Source organism: Phascolarctos cinereus, unplaced genomic scaffold (genome assembly GCF_003287225.1).
Source record: "Phascolarctos cinereus isolate Bilbo 61053 unplaced genomic scaffold, phaCin_HiC Scaffold_726;HRSCAF=1367, whole genome shotgun sequence".
Classification (NCBI taxonomy): domain Eukaryota; kingdom Metazoa; phylum Chordata; class Mammalia; order Diprotodontia; family Phascolarctidae; genus Phascolarctos; species Phascolarctos cinereus.
Genome location: NW_027556098.1, coordinates 17,695,727 through 17,711,071, shown reverse-complemented (window position 1 = coordinate 17,711,071; position 15,345 = coordinate 17,695,727). Strand labels below are relative to the sequence as shown.

Below are 15,345 nucleotides of genomic sequence, written 5' to 3'. Positions count from 1 at the left end.
TGTTTAAGAACTATTAAGAAAGGGAAGAGCATAATGGGGAGAAACAAGGAGCATAAAAGTTTTGCAAACATCAGGTGAGCACACCATAAAAGTTTTGCAAACATCAGGTGAGCACACCTAAGTTGAACAATGAGGAGGAAAAACAAACCACATTTTGAGATTAGTTCCCCATATTGACCTTTGCGGTCCACTGCCAACTTAATGTTTATAGACTAGTTTTATTGGGGTTTTTTTTCTTCCAGTTCTAGTGAGCTTAAGAAATTCAGGCTACAACAGAAACAGATCCTTTCCTTCTATATTTATTCACTGTCATTATATGGAAGAACTGTCAAACTCTAAGCAGTTTTCTGTTTCTTGTGGTAAAACACACCCCAACCTCACCCTACTGACTCCCCCAATGAGTATCTGTTTTTTAATGTCATTCACTTATCAGTGAACAGTGTGGTCCTTTGAAAGGCCAAATGTGGGTTGTACTCAGAAACTGACAAAACCAAAAAATATTCAGTAAATGAACACAGCTGAGGAACATAACAGCCTATTTCTATGTAAGCTGTCTTAATAGTCCAGATCATCTAGATTCTTTTTTTCTGACTTTTATCATCTAATTAAGTAGCCATCATAACTTTTGCCTGTGATGTGCACAGGCCAAAAAAATCTATCCATCCATCCATTCAGCTAACTATCTATCTATCTATCTATCTATCTATCTATCTATCTATCTATCTATCTATCTGTCTGTCTCTGTCTATCCATGTATGTTTATACATATAATAGCCAACTGAACACACATATACTATACACACACATATATACTATAGACACACACATATGCCAACTGATCTCTACTGGAATTAATTTACTTACTACCACACATCAATTATCATCACTCAAAGAACACTACAGTAAATAGGTAAATCATTTAAACCACTCAGAAAACTTTCTCCCCCTCATTATGAGAATAAGTACATGTACCATAGTCCTTAAAAAGGTATTCCCTCGTACCTAAACATGATTTAGATATGCTTCGAATATGTGTCCAGTCTACCTTCCAATACTGGAGTCACACCTCAGTATGTTGGTTTTAAGCATTTTCTTAAAATCAACTAAGGAATCATTTCTAAAAAAAATTCTTACTGTTTAACCGGAATGTTTTAAGGGTCTCACAACATTTTTTGCTAACATGTTGTTGGAATAAGCATTATTTAATGACAATATAACTTTTTAAGCACTATTACTACAATCTTGCAGAGTTTTCTTTAGGACTACTTAAAATGATAGAATATTAAAAGCAACAAAAGAAGCATCATTGCTTATTTCTTAGTGGACATCTCATTAGCTATTGGTTACTGTCCTGGAATTAATACAGACAAACTCTAAGTAGTCTAAAAGAAGCTCCTAAAGAGACACTTTAAATTTTCTAATTCCATGAATTGCATAATATAAATATAACAAGGGTGGGGTTATTTTGAGTGGAGATAGTATCTATCTCCTCCCTCCCAAAAATACATATGACTAGAAAAAAATGGGGTGGGAAAGATGTAACCAAAACCAGACTTCTGAAAAAAGTCTTCAAGTACTAAGAACTAATATTCCAGGCTAAAGCTTTAGAATATATTTACTTACTAATAAAATACCATAAAAATTCTTTGCAAATATTATAAAGCACTAGGTCACTTATCAAGTACCTTTTACTGCTTTCAGATTTAGTTTGTAATTACCTGGTGGTACATTTAGGGTCCACTATGATATGCAACAGAAACTCTTTCAAAAAATACAAAGGAAAACAATTCTGCCATCAAAGAAAATACCCAGAGACTTAATGAAAGTACCAAAGACTAATGATGTTCATATAAAAAGCAATAAAAATTAGGACTAAATTTATAATCAATTCCCTTTCTAAAAGGCAAAGCTCTGTTTTTTTTTTTTTATCCATGATTTAAAACTGATGAAATAATTATCAGCTTGCTATGGTGCCCCAAATTATTTTCTTATATCACTGGGAAGATAAGGTATTAAAATATCTAATAGCAATTGTCTATTTGAATTTTTCATGGGTTGCATATTGCTGAATTTTTAATCTGAGATCATTTGTATTAGCAAGGAAGTTAATGTAACAATGATGGTCTTAATGTTGAGGCAAATGGAAGCTCCAGAGATTTTCTGGGAACAAGAAATTAATTCATCCATGTGCCTTTGTCCTCCAACCTTCTTCCTCTTTCTACACAGGGAAATCCCTTCAGTATATTTGAAGATGGTTAGATTTCTTTTCAAAAAGGACAGCTAAAGGTAATGGACTAATCCTTTTTTAATTCAGATTTTTGTTTCAATTTCATAATCATTACAACTCTTCCACTCCATGAAAAGCTGTACACCCCAAGGAAAATCATGCAGTAGGCTGAGATAAGCAACTGCATCACCAAAATCAGCCAAATTCCAAATTCAAAGTATTTAATAGATACATTTTTCCATTTCTTGTCCATGTTCTTTAATGATGTTTCTATTTCATCAGTGCATTTGGATTCTTCCATTTCTCTTACATCAGGATAAACAAATTAAACTCGGAACTTTCCTTTACTTCCCCCTCCCCTTAAATCTTGGCAAGTGATGAATTAGAATGAGGAAACTGCCCTCCTCCCGGCTCAGAAAACTGTTCGGAAAATATTCCTGGTGTTTAAAAAAAACTGATTGTTATATATCCCTTGAAGAATAGAGGATATGAGCATATAAAAATCTTACCCCAAACTGACCAAATAATGAAATAAAATAAAAATCAGAAAGAAGAATCCATACTACCACCTTGTGGCTTCTTCTTGAAAGAACAGCACCTGCTCATTTCAATAGCCCCCAACTACCCCCCACCATTTTTTCAAGTTCTCCAGATACGATTTAAATTGGCTTTTTTTTTCAGAAGAGACCACCCACTTTATTTATTTGAATTAAGATCATTAAGATATCATAAATAACCAGCATACCAGTTGACTTGGGGGTCTTTTTCTCCCATTACTCCTTCTTCGCCTCACCTCCCCGCTTCCACTCCATTACCCTCCACCCCAAGCCCTCTATCTCTCAGTATCCCTTTAACTGCCTGGGACCTTAAGCTGGCTCATCACCATCATCACCACCATCATCATTCCAATAATATATCAAACATGGTCTGTCTCCCTCAAGATCCCACCACCTGCGGGTCTTTCCAGAAAGAGTGATAAAACCGGGACACCCAGAACACTGAGAGATCGTTGCCGGCGTAGGAGGGCAGAAAACTGAATGCTCTGGAGAGGGCATTCATCAGTTCCCAGAGTACTCGGTTGGATCAAGGGCCCCGGAGATGGAGGGGGAGAAAGTCTCCGGACCACCGCTTCCACTGCCTCCTCGAGAGGAGGGGTCTCATCTGTGGCTCTCAAGTGTGACGGGCTCTGGGGATGGAGATACCCAGAGCCTCTTGGCCGCGCTCTGAGGGTAGCGTCCCACCTGCTCTGGGAGCCGCAGAACCCAGGGTTAAGGAAGAGGCTGGATCTGGGCTTGCTGCTGTGAGGGCAGCTAGCTGGTAGGGGAGACTGAATGATTTTGTCTTGTCTGGAGCCGGAGCCGGCACAGACCTTGCAATGAATGGGGGGTTGGGGGAGGGAGAGTCTTTGGGGGAGTCAAAGGGAGAATGGGGTGGGAATCGGGACAGAACCAAGGGGTGGAGAGGGAAACTCCTAGCTCTCTCTCTCTCGCTCTCTCTCTCTCTCGCTCTCTCTCTCTCTCGCTCTCTCTCTCTCTCTCTCTCTCTCTCTCTCTCTCTCTCTCTCTCTCTCTCTCTCTCTTCCATTCTCTCTCCGCACCAATATTTCTCACGCGCGTTGCGGCTGCAAGCCCACCTTCTCCCCTCCCCCCTCCTTCCCATTACCAGGGTTCTGACTCCCCCCAACCCCCACCCCTTCATGCAACTCCTAATTCCCCACCGCTCAGTACCCACCCGCTGTTCTGCAGGTCCGGGAACCCTATCCGGAGGTGGGCAGTAATGAAACAGGTCTGACGTTGGGAATGGTTTGGAAGGGGGGAGGGGCAGGGGGACGAGCACAAGTTCCCCAGCTTTTCGGGGGCCCCACACTGCACCTCACCTTTCCTCCTCCCCCCAAGGCTGCGGGTTTAGTAGATTTTCGCCATCAGCCCTGCAGACTAAACCGGAGGCGGGGGTAGGAGGATCCAAACGGTCGGGTTGGAGGGAAGTAGAGAGCAATTACAGTAGGAATTATAATTTTTCCCCTTGGGAAAGCCGGCGGGGGGGAGGAGAGGGAGAATGGCGCTTTGGACTTTAGGATTCTATTTTGCTTTTAAGAGCGATGGCAGTGGGGTCAGAGCTCCAGACCCTCCTACGGCAGAAGTCGGAGTGGGCCAGACGCGGGGTTCCTAAGAGGGCAGCATAGCCCCTGACCCAGAGACGGGGCAGTACTGGCACAGATTGGAGCTTCGCTTGCTCCAAAGGCCAGGGTGCCGGAACCAGGGGCTGCTCTCTGCATTTTCCAACTTTTCTCTTCCTCCTGAGGTTCGAAATGGTGTTTCGGGTAGAAGCAGCAGCTGCATCTACCCTCAGACCCAAGTGGTTCTGAGAGACTCCGGAAGAAACAAAACCACCGGTTTCCTTCCCCACCCCCCAACCCCTCTCCTCACCACCCACCCGGCACCCCCGCTGTTCCCCATCCCCCACCATATTCCGACCCCCGGAAAAAAAAATGAATAGAAAAAGCCCACGCTGCCCTCTCTCCTCCGCTTTGCAGAGGTAGCGATATGCTACCGAATTTTAATTTTTACCCCCGAGGTATTTTGCACACCACGATCTCTTTTCCCAGTAAAACCGAACACGAAATGCCAGTTTCTAATCAATCACGTGCGTTATTCCATGCATCACACAAGCCGTCATTTTACCAGAGCCCAGCAGATGAAGGGGGGAAAAAGATGAATTGCTTAATGCAACACAAGCCAAGGCTGCTTTCTTTCTTTTTCTTTTTCTTTTTTTTTCCTTTTTGGTTAACCAAAAAACCCAGGACGCGTTGGTTTACAATTTCCTTAGAGAAGAAGGAGGGGGAAAAGCACCTAGACGCTCACAGTTTCATGAAGTGCTCCTTATTTCTTCATCTCTCATCTCCCCGGTTTGCAGAAAATTGTAGCTTTGCTTTTTCTCTCCCTGTACTGCAGATTTTTTCCCCCTCTCTCCTCCACACTCTTCTGTTTATTTGTATGTAAGGCAGAGCTACTTTGTAAACACATCACATAGAGCCCCCAGCGCCGTTCAAATAGCTGATTGCAGCAAAATGCTTCCAAACCGATGGCGTTCCAGTTTTTTTTAAGGCAAAATAAGATGTGTATGTGGAGATATACATGTAGCTGTGCGTGCATACACATGCACATACATGTTCACACATACACCCATAGGGACCCCATTGAGATACTACATTATCGGGGAGACATGTCAGAAAGTATTGTCCAAAAACAGAAAAGAAGAAATATCAGGAAAAGTGAAAGCCAGAGCACCGCAGTGGAGCCTGTCACCTTTTGCTAGGGTAAAAACTGCAAGCCAAATATTAAGAAAAGGAAAGGTTTAAAAAAAAACTCACAGAGGAGTATCTGAAATTAGCACCTACCTTAGTCGGGGGAAAGCTGCATCTGCTTTAAGTGTCCTTTATACACAGCCAGGTTCTTCCAGGGAATCCTAACTGAACATGATACAGGAGGGTTTAATCAATCCAGGCTCCTCTCCTTTTGGCAATCCAAGGAGATTTTCTTGTCCAAAGGAATGCAAAGACCACCAAAAAAACCCCAGGGTTTGGAGGAAATTGGTGCTTTCTGTTGTAAATGACCTACATTCAGGAACAAAATGCATTACAAACCGAGCAAGAAAGGAAGAGTTGTGTATGTCTGAGTGAGAGCGCTGATTGCCTATGCAGAGAGACAGAGACAGGGAGAGAGACTGATCTGCAAGAAAAAGAGAGATTGAGGAGGGAGAGAGGTCCAGGCTGTACCACTCTCTCCTTCTGCTATTGGACCAAACTGAATGAAATTTACAAAGCCAGCAGCCAATAGATCTCTGCAGTCTGCCTCATCACTACAGAAACCATATCTACATCTACAACCTAATGCAAGGAGCATCTAATCCTAGTGCAAACCAGCTGTAACAGAATTATCCTGGGTGCCTGTATGGTTGAACAGGTGGGTATGTTACACATGTAGAGTATGCCAAAAATGCACATGAAAAATTAATCTGACTGCAGTTTTTTCTTAATTTCTGTTCAAAGATCCTGTATGGAAAATATGCTAGTCTATTTGCAAACATATTTAACCATTTAATACCCTGCTTTCCACAGATCCTGATGAGTTGTAAGCATGATAACAAGAAACATCTACTACTGGTTGTCAGATTGATGAGTATTTGGCTCCTCCTGAGGCTACAACAATTATTTCTGAATATAGTGTCACTGTTTTTATTTATTTTTAGTAACTAAAGTACAGCAAAGATTCATTAAATCAAGGGACCTTGTGTACACCCAAATGTTAGTTGAGAGTTGTATACATTATTTCCTTTTCCTGCATATGTTATAAAATAGTACATCTATATACAAATGTAAAAATATGGTTGTGGTTGGTTGACAAAAAAAAATTCATTAAATGTTTTGAGTACCTACTATGTGCTTATTGGGGGTGATATGAGCTATCATCTAAAACAAAGTACATATAAGATACTATTATCCTGTACCCCATGAAGTTTACTTCTATTATTAGATTCCCTTAATTGCTGTTCCATTTTATGTTTAGCCAGCATTAGATTTGGATACTGTGACAGGGTGTTTAAAACCTTGGGGCAGATGAGCTAGGTTCCCAGTGGACAGCACTGAAGGTGATCTGAATGTGAAAAGTTTAGTTAAAAATATATAGTTGGGGGGGTAGGATAATACATGCATATGTTCAATAATAAATATTAATCATTTATCTAGTATAGGCAACTCTTGGTACTGGGAATTGTGAGTAGAACACAGACAGAAAATACTTCATGTCTTGAAGGAACTTGCCATCAAATGGGGACATAAAATGTGTATAATAACAATATTTAGCCACATGTGTGTTAAATGAGCACTGTAACAAAGTCAGAGGATGTAAAAGAAAGTCTGGTATAGTTAAAAGAATTCTGGGCTTGGAATCAGAAGACTAAGACCAAGGTTTAAGTACTTACTACCTTCCACTCACTATCTGTGTCACCTTGAGCTATTACTTCATCCGACTACGCCATAGGTCCCTCAACTGAAAAATGACTGGGTTTGGTAGGTGATCTTTAAAGCATGTTTCTGAGTCCTTAGATTCTGAGATCAGAGAGGGTTTCATGGGAGAACTGCCATTGGTTGTAGAACCTTGAAGAATGGGTATCAGTTTTATATGGAGGAAAAGGAGGAAGAGGGAGGATAAACTTCTAGGTATAAGAAATAGTTTCTGTGGGGACGTATAAGTAGACCAGTTTTGAAAGTTTCTGTAAGGCGTTAGTGAGTGCCTTATGGTTTGGGAATGTTGCTTGTGGCTAGATTAGGCCCTGAATGCCAAGTTAAGAATTTGCAAGTAGATTTGCTTAACAGTAGTGAGTCATGGAAGGTTTTTGAGCAGGACAATGGTGTCATCAGAACAATACCTTGTACATAAAAGAGCAAAGTGGGGAAAGAGAATGTCGTGGCAAAGGGATTAGTTAAATTATTATATTAGGACAGGATAGTCAGGGCACAACTGTCTTGGTTTGTAGTAGCAGATATAGTTGAAAGTGAAGGTACAATTATACAGTGAAAAGAGTGCCACATGAGGTCAGAAAAAACTTAGGTTCATATCCCACTTCTGACACTATGATATCACTTCTCCTGTGAAAAAGTAGTACTTATAGCATCTACTTCATAGGGTTATTGTATGTAATGTAGACAAAGCATTTCATAAGTCTTAACTTGTTTCATAAATGTGTGTAAACAGAATGCATATGTATAATCCATACCAAATTGCATGCCTTCTCAAGGAGGGTGGAGGGAAGGGAGGAAAGAAAAGGATATGAAACTCAAAATTTTTAAATAATGTTAAAATTTTTTGTTTACATGTAATTGAGAAAAAATAAAAATGAATTGTAAAAAAAAAAGGTAAACCACTTTGTAAACCTTAAATTGCTCCATAAATGTTGGTAGCTATTACAATTCTTCAGAGGACTATTCAAAACTTCCTCTTCTCTCCTAATGACTCACCCACAACCATATTCCAAACTTATAGAAGATTCCTTCCTAGTTTACATAAAAGGTTGATGTCAGCCAATCTGAACTCCATCAGGTCTTTTCCTCCATTTCACAAAATTACTTAGCATCATACCTACTATGTCCTCCTTTCCTCTTAGTACAGAGAAAATTTCTACTCCTCTCTTAGGTTGATAACTTTACCTTTACCAGGCCTCAAAGGCACAGGTTCCCCACGACCTATGCTATTGATCTTGTTCCTTCATATCCCCCACCACTTGGTTCTAGCAGTCATCCCCCACCTCTTTCTCCTTCATATCTCCCTTACCACTAACACCTTCCTATCTGCCTACAGTTTATCAGTTCTATAATCCAATCCTAATGAAGAAACTTCCTGTAACTGTCCTCTACTATAACTAACATCCATTTTCTTTCTTGTTCTTCTCTGATAAAATTATTTAAAAATGTGTATACTCCATTCCTCTAACCATTCAAAATTTCCTATATCCTATACTGATCACTCTACTGAAACTCCTTGATCAAAGTTCACCAGTAACTTCATAATCATTCAGTCTAATGGTCTTTATTTAGTTCTCATCCCCTTTGCTCTTTCTGCAATGAAAAACATTTGACTGTCCACTTCATTAAAGTTAATAATTTCCCTCTTGGCTTTAAAGAGACTACCCTATTGGTATGGCCTCTCTAACCACTCATTCCTCTGCCTCTTTTATTTGTAACTTTCCTATCTCTTTAATGTAGATATTCCCCAAGGTTTGTCTTTGCCTTCTTCAACTATACAATAAAGTACATGTCTTCACTGTCTCCTTCATCCCTACAGTTACTACTACCCCTCTGTAGATAAATAATATAACCATGTCTTCCCAGCTGATTTCTCCTCTGAGATACAGACCTGAAACTCCATCTGCTCACAAGCATGTACATTTGGATATCCCAAACTGAAAATGCCAAAACCAAACTCTTTGTGCTTCTCTCAAATATTCTTCTCCAACTGATTTCAGTATTTTTGTTCATGTCAAAACCATACACTCAAAAATAAATCATATATATGTATATGTCTACAAGAGTGAGAGAAGGTTTTTAGATTTTAAAGTACTTCCTCACAGCAGCGAAAGGAGCAGCACAAGTATCACTCTCAAAGAGGCCAAGTTATTCGGCCAAGAGCAACTTGGTATTTTCAATCGCAATGCAACTGAAGGATCCATACCTTCATTTCTTGTTCTTACTACCACTACTTAATATAGGTTCTCCTTCCCACACTTCTGGTCTATCTGTAAAACAATAGGCATTTCTTATGATCCAAGCAATAGGCATCCAGATTTTTAAAAATGGTAATAATGAAAAGGAGGCAAGCCCTGGTTTACATTTTATCAGGGAATGAAACTTGTGTATATATAAGTATATATATGTAAATGTATGTATATATATATATATATATATATATATGTGTGTGTATATATATATATCATATATATACACACATATATAATACAGGGTAATCAAGGAGGGAAGAAATTGACAATTAGGAGGATTAGAAAAGAATTTAAATATAAGGTAATGTTTAAGACATCTTGAATGAAGATACAGGCAGTGAGCTGGATGGCAGAATTGGTAGAGTGAATCTGATTTAGGATGACTTGAGTTCAAATTCTGCTTTAGACACTTAACAATCTCTATGGCCTCAAGTAGGTTAATTTACCTCTGACTACCTAGATGTGAGAAGATTAGTTTTGTATCATTTTCTTGCTGATCTTATTTATAATTAATAGATTTTTGTCCTGTAATTTCTTTTGTCCTATAATGGTTTAAGTCATGATTCTTTGTCTCTGGACTTAGTTCAGAGTTCAGCTGGCTTTTAACAGGTTGAATTTAAAAATCCATTTATTCCTGCCTCAAGGAATTTTGCTAACCCTGGGGAATTTATGTGAACAGAAAGGGAGTCAGACCTGCTATCTTTACACAATCAGGCTGTTCTTCAAGGTTGTCTGGTTTGCTGTCCAAAAATCTAGACCACTATCTCATACTTGGACTCAAATAAAGAGTACCTTTTAGTCTCATGAGAAAAGATGGGGGGGGGGAGGTTGTCACTGCCAGCCCCCATTACCAAACTTCCAACCAACTGTGTTGCTCCCTGTGCCTTATCTCTGTAACCAATCATACTTCTCTTAATCCCATGTTGTCATCCACCCTGCTCTGTATTCCCCAAACCATATAAAAGGAAACTGTCCTTTTGCTTGGAGTCTTTGGTATTAATGGAGCCTTGGACCCATTTATTAAGAGGTAGCATACCTCTCCTAATAACTGTTACCTTATGGCAAGATCTGCCTCAGTTTACCCTTTTATTAAAATTTCAGTCACAACAGATGAGAATAATAATAGAACCTGCCACTTAGGGTTGCTGTGGGGTAAAATGAGAAAATATTCATAAAGATCTTTGTAAACCTTAAAGCATTATATAAATGCAACCTATTAAGGAAGAGAGAGATTCTTTGAAGCTGTAGTTAAGAGGATGTATATTCCAGGGGTGGAGGAGAGAAATGGCCAATGAAAAGGCATGGGGACTAAATATAGAGTGCCATGAGTGAAGAAGGAGAGAGGCTAAAAAAGACTATGGAGTATAGCAAGAGGAGTAATGGATAATGAACCTAGAAGGACACTTTGGAGCCTGGCTTTAAAAGTAAAACCGAATACTTTATCCTAGAAATAATAAACATTCACTAGAGTTTATTAAGAGAGTAGGATGGTCTCGTTTGTTCCCAAGGAAAGTCACTTTGATAGCAATGTGAAATACAGAATGGAGTGGAAGTGTCTTGGAGCAGAGGCACAAACTACTATTGGTACAACATCACCATATGAGAGGTAAGAAGTGTCTGCCCTAATCTGGTAGCTGTGTGAGTAAAGAAAAAGGGATCAAATATGAAAGACATTGTGGAGATAGAAACAGCAATGTTTGGTGACAAATGGATACATTGAGGAAGGAAGAGTGAAAAGTTGAGGATAACACCAGCATTACAAACCTAGTGTTTTGTAGACTGGAATAATTGTGGTAATATTAAAAAAAAAATAGGAAAGTTTGGAAGAAGGGTGGGTTTGAGTTTGAGTAGTATGTGGTATATCTAGTTCAAATCTCAAAATAGGCAGTTGTTGGTATATGAGTGAAATGCAGAAGAGAGGCTGAGGTTGTATATATAAATCTCTGAGCCATTTGAATATAAATCCATGGGAGCTAGTGAGTCTACAGAGACAGACAAGGAAGGGAAGGAAAGAAGGAGAAAAGAAGGAAGGAAGGAGACAAGGAAGGATGGAGAGAGGGAGAAAAAAAAGGGAGGGAGAGAGGAATAATGAGAAGAAGAAAACAAAGGTAAGAGAAGGAAAGAAGGAAGGGAGGAAGAGAAGCAGAATGAAAAGGAAGTGGAAAGGAGGGGGGAAAAAGGAAGAAAAAAGGAAGCGAGGAAGAAAGGAATAGAGGAAGGAAGGGGAAGGGAATGAATAAGAAAGGAAGGAAGAAAGAGGAAGGAAAGACAGAGAAGAAAGGAGGGTTTTGAAAAGACTATTCATAGGCAGATTCCATGATATGGATGAAAAACCAGCAAAGGAGTATGAGGAGTAATCTGAAAGATAAGAGAAGAACCTAGAGAAAAGTAGTGTCATAAAAACATGGAGCAGGGAGAGGGGTAGGGGAACTGTCTAGGATGAGAGTGTGATAATAATGTCAAATGCATTGGAGAAATTAAAAGAGTTTAAGACTGAGAAAATATTATTGAATTTGGCAGTTAAGCAATTATTGGTAACCTTGAACAGAGCAGTTTCAGTTAAGTGATGAGATTTGATGATGTAGTCTACAGTTGTGTTTGAGAGGAGAGGCTATGGAAACAATTCGTGTTTCACCAGGAAACTCATATTGCTTCAGTTTTAGCACTCATATCTCATCAGTATCTTTAGTTGCCTCTGTCACTATGATTGGGGAACTGGAAAGTGGAGCAATAAACTCTTCTCAAAGCCTCTCTTTAAAGAGGACCCAGAAGCTCATCCAACTAGTCATTTTCTATCAACTACTCTGATTGATTTTGACTCCACCATCATCATACCCTCTCCTCCCACTTCACTTGCTTTTTCAGCTTCCCTGCTGTAAGTTGTCTTCCCCATTACATTATAAGCTCCTTGGAGGCAGGGACTTTTTTTCTTACGTGTATCCCCCGCACTTTGCACGACACCTGACATGTAAGAGGTGCTTAATGAATGCTTATTTTATCATATATAGAGACAACTTTTTGTAGGATTAGTCTGAAGGGTCAAAAAGTAGGATCTCATAATGACTTTTCTAGATGGAGGAAACGGGTGTATTTGAAGGCAAGAGGGACAGAACCAGCAAATAGGAAGAAAACTGAAGATTATTATACAGAGGATAACTGAGAAGTTGATGTCAAATTGAGACAGTGAGAAGGTGATGTCAAGGCCTTTTGAGATGAAGAAAAGGAAAATAAGGAAACTCATGGAAAATAGCCTCAATTTTTCTCAGTAAAGAAAGAAGCAAAGTCCTCAACTCAGAACCTGGAGAGACAGGGAAGTAATGAAGGCTTGAGTAAAGAAAGGAAGGTTCACAATAGATTTTTATGGGGAGAGAATCAATTAAGGAGTAATGAAAAAATTGCCTTGTGACAAAGAGAGCATCCAGTTGATGTTAGATAACATAAATTTGTAGTGTGCTTAGTACCTTGGATGTGTGACTCTGATCAATAGCACATGAGCTTAGAACAAAAAGCAGATGGTAGGAGTAATCTAGGACTGGGATTTGGCAAGATATGATCACAGTGAGACAAGGAGATAAAAGTATTAGAACATGGGAGAAAAAAATAAGGTTGAATTGATTAACTGTACAGTCAATTTGAAAAGGGAAGAATGAAAAGTCAAAATAGATAATGACTGAAGAAAATATTGAAGGGAAGGGAGATTGATTGGAGTTTGAATTAAGAGCAAAGAATAAATTTTAAAGGGAGGTATGAGGTATAGGGAGAGATAGACTGTTTGGAGGTTAGGGTCAGATAGAAGAATGCACGAATTTTTGATCAAGCAAGTATATCGCTTGTGGTTAATGGCATAATCCAAGATGTGGCCATTCCTGTGACTAGCTAAAGTGGAATGGATGAGTGAGTCATGCAGATTGAGGAAATTTAGGAACTAGGAAGTTAAGGTGTTTTGAGGATGCATGAATATGAATGTTGATATTTCATGGTTTAAGGCTAGATTTGGAAATGAGAGAAAGACAGTGAACCAGGTGCTCAACCTTGAAGGAGAATGACCTGAGGGCACATGGACAACACCCACCATGATCTGCATAGAATGTGAATTTCAAAGGAGTAGATGTTGTAGAGTGAGAAGTGTAATGGGAAAATCTGGAAGTGGAAGTGGAGACCAAGGGATATAAGAACTCTCAATCCAAGACCAGATTATGGGAGGGGAGGGAAGAGGAGTAAAGATAGCTAAATCAGTGCTAGAGAAGATAGAATGCTGTGTCATCCGGGGAAAGCCAGATCTCATTGAGAGCAAGTAAATAGAAGTAGTAAGAAAGGAAGAGGTCCAGAATCAAAGGATGTTTGTTCGTAAGGGATAGGAATTCCGGAAGGCATAGCAGGGAAGGCATAGCAGAAAAGGCAGGAAGGTTAGAAATGGGACAAGGGTTAGGTATGGTTAAGGAGGATGGAAGTGGGAGAACAGGCAGTGTGAACTGAGCTTAGTTATTTCTGGGTAGCCAGTTAATAAGTAAAATAGGCTTCTGGAAAATAAATGGGTGTAGCATAGTGGTAGTATTGAGTGGCAGGTGAATAGTTAGCCCAGTGTCTCCACAAGGTGGTGTTGCAGGGCAAAGGCCGATGGTCCCGACCCCTTATCTTGGCCTTGGTCTCTGGGGCCTGCTTCTCTGAGCTGGATGGGATTGGAACAGGTGTTCATTCAGGGTCTGGTGGGGGGAACTGTTTTGCTTGCCTTTGAAGAGGTCTTCTCTCATTTCTTTGCTTCAGTACTTCTAAAGTTCTTTTTTGTATCTTCAGGGAAACAAAAAGAAAGCTTCACTATAGGTTTGTGGGTAAGTCTAGGACTATTAGCCCATGAGTTTCTTTATTCTGTTTCTCATTGTGTGTTCCATGCCTTTATAGCAAACAAAGGCTCAGAATGCAATAAAAATCAGCTTATCTTTAGCTAAAGACAAAGTACATTATAAAGGTACATACAGCAAATAAACAAAGTTTCAGACAGCACAAAACTCCCAAGGGTATGTATGCCTATACTCCAGGTAGCAATGAGGCAGAGATGAGAGAGGATATTGCTAGGTGGTAAATTCACCAGGTCCCAATAGTAGTAACAGTTAGGAAAAGTACAAAATTCCATCAAAACTGATCCCTCAATAAGTGGATCAGGGAGACAAAAATGCTTCTCTGGTGAGTAAAAAATAGTCTTTAGGAGTTCCCTTAATTGTTATGCAAAACTTAAACTTCTTCTAAATCCTCCACTATCTGGCACCACATTGCCTTTCCAATCTTTTCTTGTATTACTCTTCTTCATGATCTAGTAAAACTGGCCCTAGTGTTTTTCCTGCATTATGCCCTTCAATCTGCACTCCGATATGCCTTTGCTCATGCTATTCTCTGTGTTTAGAATTCAGTCCCTTCCTTTTTATCTGTAGAATCCCTATCTATCAGTTATAGACTAACTCGAATGCCAACATGAAGCTTTTCCCAACCTACTTAATGCTAATAACCCTCTGGATCTCATGTAACACTTTGTTTTATTTCTATTTAAAGCTATCATGTAATATTGAATATTATACTTATCTATGTTTGTATCTTACTCCATCTAGCTTACAATCTAGTAAATGTCCAATGTTCGGCATTTAGTGGGCACTGAATAAATGTTTATTGAATTAGTTTGGACTCCCAAGGCATTGTGAACACATAGACTATAGGTCAGTATACTCATTGGCTATGGAGGCTAAGAGATGATGAAATGGGAGGGATAAAAGATGATTGAGGTTTAGAGTCTGGGTGACTTGGAAAATAAAGATATCATGAACAGAAACAGGAAAACCAAGAGAAACTGAATTGGG

At 39.5% G+C, this 15,345-nt stretch overlaps 1 protein-coding gene across 4 annotated transcripts in view; it reads right to left on the bottom strand.

Moving 5' to 3' along the window:
* Positions 1-6,063, bottom strand: part of NLGN4X (neuroligin 4 X-linked) — a 426,216-nt gene extending 420,153 nt beyond the window's left edge. For 2 of the 4 annotated variants that reach the window (XM_021006227.2, XM_021006232.2), the window contains exon 1: positions 5,625-6,063. The gene's annotated coding sequence lies outside the window, so the exon portion shown is untranslated. Of the gene's footprint in view, positions 1-3,958; positions 4,517-5,624 lie in introns of those variants that run through there. The other 2 variants (XM_021006233.2, XM_021006229.2) reach the window with 2 other exon arrangements.
* Between the last annotated feature and the right edge of the window lie 9,282 nt (positions 6,064-15,345).